Source organism: Phyllobates terribilis, unplaced genomic scaffold (assembly GCF_046119375.1).
Source record: "Phyllobates terribilis strain yellow unplaced genomic scaffold, ASM4611937v1 Scaffold_4__5_contigs__length_816908805, whole genome shotgun sequence".
Taxonomy (NCBI): Eukaryota; Metazoa; Chordata; class Amphibia; order Anura; family Dendrobatidae; genus Phyllobates; species Phyllobates terribilis.
This window is the reverse complement of record NW_027362764.1, coordinates 812,061,616-812,071,812: the sequence shown is the minus strand read 5'-3', so window position 1 is coordinate 812,071,812 and position 10,197 is coordinate 812,061,616. Positions and strand designations below refer to the sequence as shown.

Genomic DNA, 10,197 nt, shown 5'->3' with positions numbered 1-10,197 from the left:
GATCCAAGGTAGAGAAGAAGTTAGCAGATCTTAAAGCAGCCAAAGACTCCTCTATCCTTGGTAAGGGGTACGCATCCTTGTGTGTGATACGGTTAATTTTCCGGTAATCTACACACATCCTCATGGTGTTGTCTTTCTTTTTGACTAAGACTAGTGGAGCTGCCCAGGGGCTACAGCTATCCCTGATCACCCCAGCCTCCTTCATGTCCCTAAGCATCCCCTTGGCGTGTTGGTAGTGTGCAGGGGGTACGGGTCGATACCTCTCTTTTATGGGAAGATGGTCTCCCGTGGGGATGTGGTGTTCTACCCCCTTGACTCGCCCGAAGTCTAACGGGTGTTTACTAAACACTCTCTCGTACTCTTGAACCACCCGATAGACTCCCTGTTTCTGGTGTGAGGGAGTGGAGTCAGTACCCAAATGTAGTTGCTGACACCAGTCCTCCATTGTTTCTTTAGAGCCGTTACCTTCCTCCAGGGAAGATGGAGGCAAGGGTTCTACGGACTGTATGGAATTTTGATTGATGGTATACAATTTGGCTAGCGTGGCATACCGGGGCAGGTACACTTCCCTCTTCCCGATATTTATTATGCGAACGGGCACCCTCCCATGGCGTACATTGACCACCCCCCGTGCTGTCAAAATGGTGGGCCTACTGTCTGAGTAAACTGGTTCTACCATTGCCTGGTAATCTCTACCTCTCAGACCAATAGCTGCCCGGCACCAAATCATTTCACTTTTTGGGGGCATGGCAATAGGGAAAGGGTCACACATTCTTACTCTACCAATCTCACCACCGGAGAGTTCTATCTGTTGCCGTCGCATCAGTGCCCGGATCTCTTTCTGGAGCACTCGCTGCTGGCCGGAGCTGGCGTTCTTGGCAACCTGTTGTAAAAGGAAAATCACCTCTGCAAGACAATTTTCAATTACATTAGTTCCTAGAGTTATCTTTGGGTGACTCTCGTGTTTGTCAATGTCTACAATGATCAGTCCCTGTGCTGCCAGTTCGACTCTACCGATTTTAATGGTCACCTCTTTAAATCCAATCTGTGGCACGGGCTGACCATTGCTGGCGATGATACTCAAGTCGTCGTCAGGGTAGCGGGTGATATCCGAGTCATTCCAGTACTGCTTGAAGAGCACGTACGGGATAGTGGTGACCTGTGACCCGGTGTCCAATAGGGCACTCATAGGGATGCCATCCAGTACCACAGGCAAGACTGGACGTCCTCCCACATATCTGTCGCGCCAGTTCGATGGGCCTGATGATCTTTTTCCTGGGGTTTGGCCCTCTACCCCAGGTTGTGCCAGTTTAAAGGACAGTACCTTGCCATATGTCCGGGTTGATTGCAGCGGCGGCAGATGGGTTGTCCGTCCTCGTTGTATCGGTCGCTGGGTCTTCCTCTGGCCGGTGGGGTCCTCCTTGGTCGACGCCACGGGATGTCCTCCGGTCCGGATGCCAGCTGGATCTTCCCTGGAGTGGAAACCTGTAAAGACTGCACAGTTCGGGTTAGCGCGGCAACGCTTTTAGCTAGCTCTTGGACCTGATGGTGCAGGTCTGGAGCCGGGTCATTGTTCAAAGCCTGCGCATCAGCTCCCACAGGCCCTGCCGACAAGGGTGCCGCCTCCTGGTGGTAAGTGGTAGTGGGGCGTCTGTGGGTCACAACGCCACCTGGTGCCGGTTCTCGGAGCACCCGGATGGCTCTGTCCTTGAACTGTGCAAATCCCAGATGAGGGTCCTGTAAGGCCACTGCCCGCAACTGGGTTCGGTGGGCATTGCAATATAAACCCTCTATAAATTGTTCAGTCAACAGCCTGTCCTCGTCTCCCACGCCGTCAGGGTCGGTCTGCTTAATGGCTCTCAGGGCCTCTTGTAGGTTCAGGGCATAGTCCCTTATACTCTCATGTGCCCGCTGTTTGCACCCGTAGAATCTAAGCTTGATCTCGGCTGAGGTGCGGGTATCAAAGGTGTCCCTCAGCCGGGTTAGTATCTCTGCGACAGTCCTCCTCCCAGGTGGCCAGGACTTTACCTCCCTTTGGGCTGCCCCGGTTAATTGGGCCACCAGGATGCTCACTTTTTGCTCCTCTGTGAGGGGATACACCTGGAAGAGGCTATCCTGCTTTTCTCTAAAGTCATGCAGGGTATGTGACTCCCCTGAGTACTGGGGTAGCCAGGCTGCCCCCGGGATATAGGGCATGGTGAAAGGCATGACCGCAACGGCGGTGGCGCTGGCGGGGGTTGAAGCGGTGAAGCTCTCCTCCGTATCCGACATCCTTCTCCCCCCTAGTGGACCGTGGCCTACCTTGCGATGATCCTCTTCCGTAGGCCGCGGCTCCGCAGTGGATCGTCAGGGTTGAGGACCTTCCGTCGCGCTCCTGTGACGTCAGCGTCTGCTGGGCTCCTTCCAGGACCTTACGCGACGTCTGGACGTGAGGCGGGGCTTCAGTTCTCGCGCGCTTTTGGAGTCCACGCCCCTCTTCTTCCCGTGCGGCGTCTTCAAGATGGCGTCCAACGGCGGGAAAACTCCACGGAAGGCGGGAAGAAGGCTGAAAATGGCGCCGGATGGCGGGAATCTTCACCACTGGTAAGTTTGAACAGTCTTTTTCAGGCACGCAGTACCCGGTGGTTGCGGGCACGAAATCCTGCCGACTACGCCAAAAGTTGACGCACCCCTGGGCCTGTGTCGCGCAGCGTTGCGCACGCGGGAGCTTACCCGGAGCCGGATCTGTTGAGGGTTGTAGTCTCGTGGCGGTGACCCGGTCCGTGCCCAGGGAGTCAGACTAAGTGGCGCTGTATTAGTGGTAGATGTTGTACGACTACGCCACCCGTTGAATGCAGCGAAGGAGCTGCCGCTGCAAGGCAGACCGCTGAGGCCGGTGGTAGGATTGTGCAGCGTGATAGTATCACCCCCAACGGGAGCGGTATGGCCTCAGGGCAGCCGACGTGGATGATGGGGGTAGCAGGAACCACTCGGAGACGGTACGGTGTAGTTCAGGGTCTTTACTGGTGACAAAGATAGACCCTCCCGGAGTACTGGCTAGCGATTGGGGCCTGGTCAGTCCTTGAGCAGATGGGATCTCCCCTGGCCAGGCGGAGTTGTAGGCCTCCCAAACTAACTGTACTCTTCTGGCTACCTTGCTAGAGGCGGGTATAAGTAGCCCACGTCCCTGAGTGTACCGTGTGGTGCTCACCCGTATGGCCGGTGACTCGGGGCCTTCTAGTAGCTTCCGCTCCACGACGGCGGTGCTGGTCCCACGCGTGTGACCGTGCCTTCGGGTTTCTTGGCCAGAGGACCTGAAATCCCCTGCCGGTCGGTTTCTGCTGCTGGATAGGAGTTAGTCCCCACAGCCTCGGACTCCGGGTCCGGTGATAGCTTCTCAGTCAGGGCGAGCTCTGCAGCTGCCAGCCCCTGACTCTTTGTAGTACTGCTCCCACAGAGCTCCTGTTGTTTCTTCCTATGCTGCTTCTCTTCTCTGTCTCTACTTCTTCTCTACTCACTAACCCTGCCTCAGCCCTAGGTTTATATAGGGGAAGTTCTTCCCCTCCCAGGACTGGGCAGGAGGTGTGGCATGCACAGGATCCCTGACCAAGAGACCTCCCACCTGCTCTCAGACATAACATTGCCGTTACTGTGGAAACCAGACCCCTGGGGTGCCACACATACACCTCAGCTCTCCTCCTCCTCCCTCCATACACCTCAGCTCTACTCTCCATACACCTCAGCTCTCCTCCTCCTCCCCCCATACACCTCAGCTCTCCTCCTCCCCCCATACACCTCAGCTCTCCTCCCCCCCCATACACCTCAGCTCTCCTCCCCCCATACACCACAGCAATCCTCCCCTCATACACCTCAGCTCTCCTCCCCCACATACAACCCAGCTCTCCTCCCCCACATACAACCCAGCTCTCCTCCCCCACATACAACCCAGCTCTCCTCCCCCACATACAACTCAGCTCTCCTCCCCCCCCATACACCTCAGCTCTCCTCCCTCCCCCCCATACACCTCAGCTCTCCTCCCTCCCCCCCATACACCTCAGCTCTCCTCCCTCCCCCCATACACCTCAGCTCTCCTCCCTCCCCCCCATACACCTCAGCTCTCCTCCTCCCCACCATACACCTCAGCTCTCCTCCTCCCCACCATACACCTCAGCTCTCCTCCTCCCCACCATACACCTCAGCTCTCCTCCCTCCCCCCCATACACCTCAGCTCTCCTCCCTCCCCCCCATACACCTCAGCTCTCCTCCCTCCCCCCCATACACCTCAGCTCTCCTCCCTCCCCCCCATACACCTCAGCTGTCCTCCCTCCCCCCATAGAACTCAGCTCTCCTCCCTCCCCCCCATAGAACTCAGCTCTCCTCCTCCCCCCCATACACCTCAGCTCTCCTCCCTCCCCCCCATACACCTCAGCTCTCCTCCTACCCCCCATACACCTCAGCTCTCCTCCTACCCCCCATACACCTCAGCTCTCCTCCTCCCCCCATACACCTCAGCTCTCCTCCTCCCCCCCATACACCTCAGCTCTCCTCCTCCCCCCCATACACCTCAGCTCTCCTCCTCCCCCCCATACACCTCAGCTCTCCTCCCTCCCCATACACCTCAGCACTCCTCCCCCCCATACACCTCAGCTCTCCTCCCTCCCCCCATACACCTCAGCTCTCCTCCCTCCCCCCATACACCTCAGCTCTCCTCCCTCCCCCCCATACAACTCAGCTCTCCTCCCTCCCCCCATACACCTCAGCTCTCCTCCCTCCCCCCCATACAACTCAGCTCTCCTCCTCCCCCCCCATACACCTCAGCTCTCCTCCCTCCCCCCCCCATACACCTCAGCTCTCCTCCTCCCCCCCATACACCTCAGCTCTCCTCCCTCCCCCCCATACACCTCAGCTCTCCTCCCTCCCCCCCATACACCTCAGCTCTCCTCCCTCCCCCCCATACACCTCAGCTCTCCTCCTCTCCCCCCCATACACCTCAGCTCTCCTCCTCTCCCCCATACACCTCAGCTCTCCTCCCTCCCCTCCATACACCTCAGCTCTCCTCCTCCCCACCATACACCTCAGCTCTCCTCCCTCCCCACCATACGCCTCAGCTCTCCTCCCTCCCCCTCATACGCCTCAGCTCTCCTCCCTCCCCCCCATACGCCTCAGCTCTCCTCCCTCCCCCCCATACGCCTCAGCTCTCCTCCCTCCCCCCCATACGCCTCAGCTCTCCTCCCTCCCCCCCATACGCCTCAGCTCTCCTCCCTCCCCCCATACGCCTCAGCTCTCCTCCCCTCCATACGCCTCAGCTCTCCTCCCTCCCCACCATACACCTCAGCTCTCCTCCTCCCCCCCATACACCTCAGCTCTCCTCCTCCCCCCCATACACCTCAGCTCTCCTCCTCCCCCCATACACCTCAGCTCTCCTCCTCCCCCCCATACGCCTCAGCTCTCCTCCTCCCCCCCATACGCCTCAGCTCTCCTCCTCCCCCCCCATACGCCTCAGCTCTCCTCCTCCCCCCCCATACGCCTCAGCTCTCCTCCTCCCCCCCCATACGCCTCAGCTCTCCTCCTCCCCCCCCATACGCCTCAGCTCTCCTCCTCCCCCCCCATACGCCTCAGCTCTCCTCCTCCCCCCCCATACGCCTCAGCTCTCCTCCTCCCCCCCCATACGCCTCAGCTCTCCTCCTCCCCCCCCATACGCCTCAGCTCTCCTCCTCCCCCCCATACACCTCAGCTCTCCTCCCTCCATACAAGCTGTCACGTGACTCTGACGTCAGACGGTCCTTCAGGTTCACCTATTTAGTCTCCACCATCTTACTGGTGGCAGGAAATACACAGTTGTACGTCACGGCTAACAAGCCCTGGCTCCTCCCATTTACGATCCTGGTCACATGATGCTGACGTCATCGCAGGTCCTTCAGCTGTTGCAGAATTGCGGATGCAAGTTGTCTCTGGTGTCAGCCGCCGTATACGGAGCAGACACGGAGCCGGCACCCCCGTGTTATGTGTCAGGTGAGAGGCCACGGGGGATTGTGGGGTCTCCGGAGACTGAGGAGAAAGCAATGTACAGACCCCATTCACAGGTATAGAGGGGGAAACGCGCAGACCCCCCATTCATATGTATAGATGGAGAATGCGCAGACCCCCATTCACATGTATAGAGGGGGGAATGTGCAGACCCCCATTCACATGTATAGAGGGGGGGGACGTGCAGACCCCCATTCACATGTATAGAGGGGGGGGAACGTGCAGACCCCCATTCACATGTATAGAGGGGGGGGAACGTGCAGAACCCCATTCACATGTATAGAGGGGGGGGAACGTGCAGACCCCCATTCACATGTATAGAGGGGGGGGGAACGTGCAGACCCCCATTCACATGTATAGAGGGGGGGGGAACGTGCAGACCCCCATTCACATGTATAGAGGGGGGGGAACGTGCAGACCCCCATTCACATGTATAGAGGGGGGGGAACGTGCAGACCCCCATTCACATGTATAGAGGGGGGGGATGTGCAGACCCCCATTCACATGTATAGAGGGGGGGGGGAACGTGCAGACCCCCATTCACATGTATAGAGGGGGGGAACGTGCAGACCCCCATTCACATGTATAGAGGGGGGGGGGAACGTGCAGACCCCCATTCACATGTATAGGGGGGGGGGGATGTGCAGACCCCCATTCACATGTATAGGGGGGGGGGGGATGTCCAGACCCCCATTCACATGTATAGAGGGGGGGGGGGGGATGTGCAGACCCCCATTCACATGTATAGAGGTGGGGGGATGTGCAGACCCCCATTCACATGTATAGAGGGGGGGAACGTGCAGACCCCCATTCACATGTATAGAGGGGGGGGGGGAACGTGCAGACCCCCATTCACATGTATAGAGGGGGGGGGGACGTGCAGACCCCCATTCACATGTATAGAGGGGGGGGGACGTGCAGACCCCCATTCACATGTATAGAGGGGGGGGGGAACGTGCAGACCCCCATTCACATGTATAGAGGGGTGGGGGGATGTGCAGACCCCCATTCCCGTGTATAGAGGGGGGGGGGAGACGCGCAGACCCCCATTCCCGTGTATAGAGGGGGGGGGAGACGCGCAGACCCCCATTCCCGTGTATAGAGGGGGGGGGAGACGCGCAGACCCCCATTCACATGTATAGAGGGGGGGGGGACGTGCAGACCCCCATTCACATGTATAGAGGGGGGGGAACGTGCAGACCCCCATTCACATGTATAGAGGGGGGGGGGAACGTGCAGACCCCCATTCACATGTATAGAGGGGTGGGGGGATGTGCAGACCCCCATTCACATGTATAGAGGGGTGGGGGGATGTGCAGACCCCCATTCCCGTGTATAGAGGGGGGGGGGAGACGCGCAGACCCCCATTCCCGTGTATAGAGGGGGGGGGGGGAGACGCGCAGACCCCCATTCCCGTGTATAGAGGGGGGGGATGCGCAGACCCCCATTCCCGTGTATAGAGGGGGGGGATGCGCAGACCCCCATTCCCGTGTATAGAGGGGGGGGGATGCGCAGACCCCCATTCCCGTGTATAGAGGGGGGGGGGACTCGCAGACCCCCATTCCCGTGTATAGAGGGGGGGGGATGCGCAGACCCCCATTCCCGTGTATAGAGGGGGGGGGGACGCGCAGACCCCCATTCCCGTGTATAGAGGGTGGGGGGGACGCGCAGACCCCACTCACATCATGGAGTGGGGTTGGGCTTTGGTGGATGGATGGGCGGGGCTTTTTAATCACTTCCATCACCCAATAGATGATGATTCTACGTCTCCTGTATGTTGCCCATTGTACAGTGTTGTATTGAAGCCTCGACGTGTGGAGATTTGTCTTGGTGAATCCACAGGTGACATCAGAGGTGATATGAGGACGGAAATGCCATATCACTTCACGGGTTCTTGTATTCTTCGTACAACCGATGATGTTTCTATAGAGAGGGCAGAAGTAGATTTCTATAGCTGAGAAATGCAGATATATGTGGAGCGGTTAGATACTATGGACGTGGAAAGCCAGCAAGAATGACGCAGCATTTTCCGATGTTGCTGCGCCCTGGGTATGGGGGAAGGGGTGGTGGTAAGCATTTGCCGGCAGTGCTTGGCCCGGGTGGGGGACGAGTGTGTAGGTCACCATTTGCCGGCGGTGCTGGGCTCGGGGTGGGTGTGGAGGTCAGCATTTGCCGGCAGTGCTCGGCCCAGTGTGGGTGTGGAGGTCACCATTTGCCGGCAGTGCTCGGCCCGGGGTGGGTGTGGAGGTCACCATTTGCCGGCAGTGCTTGGCCCAGGGTGGGTGTGGAGGTCAGCATTTGCCGGCAGTGCTCTGCCTGGGGTGGGTGTGGCGGTCAGCATTTGCCGGCAGGGCTGGGCCCGGGGTGGGTGTGGAGGTCACCATTTGCCAGCAGTGCTGGGCCTGGGGTGGGTGTGGAGGCCAGCATTTGCCGGCAGTGCTCGGCCCGGGGTGGATGTGGAGGTCAGCATTTGCCGGCAGTGCTCGGGGTGGGTGTGGAGGTCAGCATTTGCCTGCAGTGCTCGGGGTGGGTGTGGAGGTCAGCATTTGCTGGCAGTGCTCGGCCCGGGGTGGATGTGGAGGTCAGCATTTGACGGCAGTGCTCGGCCCGGGGTGGAGGACGAGTGTGGAGGTCAGCATTTGCCGGCAGTGCTCGGGGTGGGGGTGGAGGTCAAGCATTTGCCGGCAGTGCTGGGCCCGGGGTGGGGGTGGAGGTCAAGCATTTGCCGACAGTGCTGGGCCCGGGGTGGGTGTGGAGGTCAAGCATTTGCCGGCAGTGCTGGGCCCGGGGTGGGTGTGGAGGTCAAGCATTTGCCGGCAGTGCTGGGCCCGGGGTGGGTGTGGAGGTCAGCATTTGCCGGCAGTGCTCCGCCCGGGGTGGGTGTGGAGATCAGCATTTGCCGGCAGTGCTCGGCCCGGGGTGGGTGTGGAGGTCAGCATTTGCTGGCAGTGCTCGGGGTGGGTGTGGAGGTCAGCATTTGCCGGCAGTGCTCGGCCCGGGGTGGGGTACGAGTGTGGAGGTCACCATTTGCCGGCAGTGCTGGGCCCGGGGTGGGTGTGGAGGTCACCATTTGCCGGCAGTGCTGGGCCCGGGGTGGGTGTGGAGGTCACCATTTGCCGGCAGTGCTCGGGGTGGGTGTGGAGGTCACCATTTGCCGGCAATGCTCGGGATGGGTGTGGAGGTCAAGCATTTGCCGGCAGTGCTGGGCCCGGGGTGGGTGTGGAGGTCAAGCATTTGCCGGCAGTGCTGGGCCCGGGGTGGGTGTGGAGGTCAAGCATTTGCCGGCAGTGCTCGGCCCGGGGTGGGTGTGGAGGTCAGCATTTGCCGGCAGTGCTCGGCCCGGGGTGGGTGTGGAGGTCAGCATTTGCCGGCAGTGCTCGGCCTGGGGTGGGTGTGGAGGTCAGCATTTGCCGGCAGTGCTCGGCCCGGGGTGGGTGTGGAGGTCAGCATTTGCCGGCAGTGCTCGGCCCGGGGTGGGGGACGAGTATGGAGGCCAGCATTTGCCGGCAGTGCTCGGGGTGGGTGTTGAGGTCAGCATTTGCCGGCAGTGCTCGGCCCGGGGTGGGAGACTTGTGTGTAGGTCAGCATTTGCCGACAGTGCTCGGGGTGGGTGTGGAAGTCAGCATTTGCTGGCAGTGCTCGGCCCGGGGTGGATGTGGAGGTCTGCATTTGACAGCAGTGCTCGGCCCGGGGTGGAGGACGAGTGTGGAGGTCAGCAATTGCCGGCAGTGCTCGGGGTGGGTGTGGAGGTCAGCATTTGCCGGCAGTGCTCGGCCCGGGGTGGGTGTGGAGGTCAGCATTTGCCGGCAGTGCTCGGCCCGGGGTGGGTGTGGAGGTCAGCATTTGCCGGCAGTGCTCGGCCCGGGGTGGGTGTGGAGGTCAGCATTTGCTGGCAGTGCTCGGGGTGGGTGTGGAGGTCAGCATTTGCCGGCAGTGCTCGGCCCGGGCTGGGTGTGGAGGTCACCATTTGCCGGCAGTGCTGGGCCCGGGGTGGGGGACGAGTGTGGAGGTCACCATTTGCCGGCAGTGCTGGGCCCGGGGTGGGTGTGGAGGTCACCATTTGCCGGCAGTGCTCGGGGTGGGTGTGGAGGTCACCATTTGCCGGCAATGCTCGGGGTGGGTGTGGAGGTCACCATTTGCCGGCAGTGCTCGGGATGGGTGTGGAGGTCAGCATTTGCCGGCAGTGCTCGG

General features: G+C 60.4%; 1 protein-coding gene across 2 annotated transcripts in view; it reads left to right on the top strand.

Annotated features, from left to right (window-relative positions):
- Nucleotides 1–5,828: 5,828 nt before the first annotated feature.
- LOC141266140 (uncharacterized) overlaps nt 5,829–10,197 on the top strand; it is a 236,973-nt gene continuing 232,604 nt past the window's right edge. Inside the window, exon 1 of one of the 2 annotated variants that reach the window (XM_073680108.1) lies at nt 5,829–5,991. The gene's annotated coding sequence lies outside the window, so the exon portion shown is untranslated. The remainder of the gene's footprint in view (nt 5,992–10,197) is intronic. The other variant, XM_073680103.1, reaches the window with a different exon arrangement.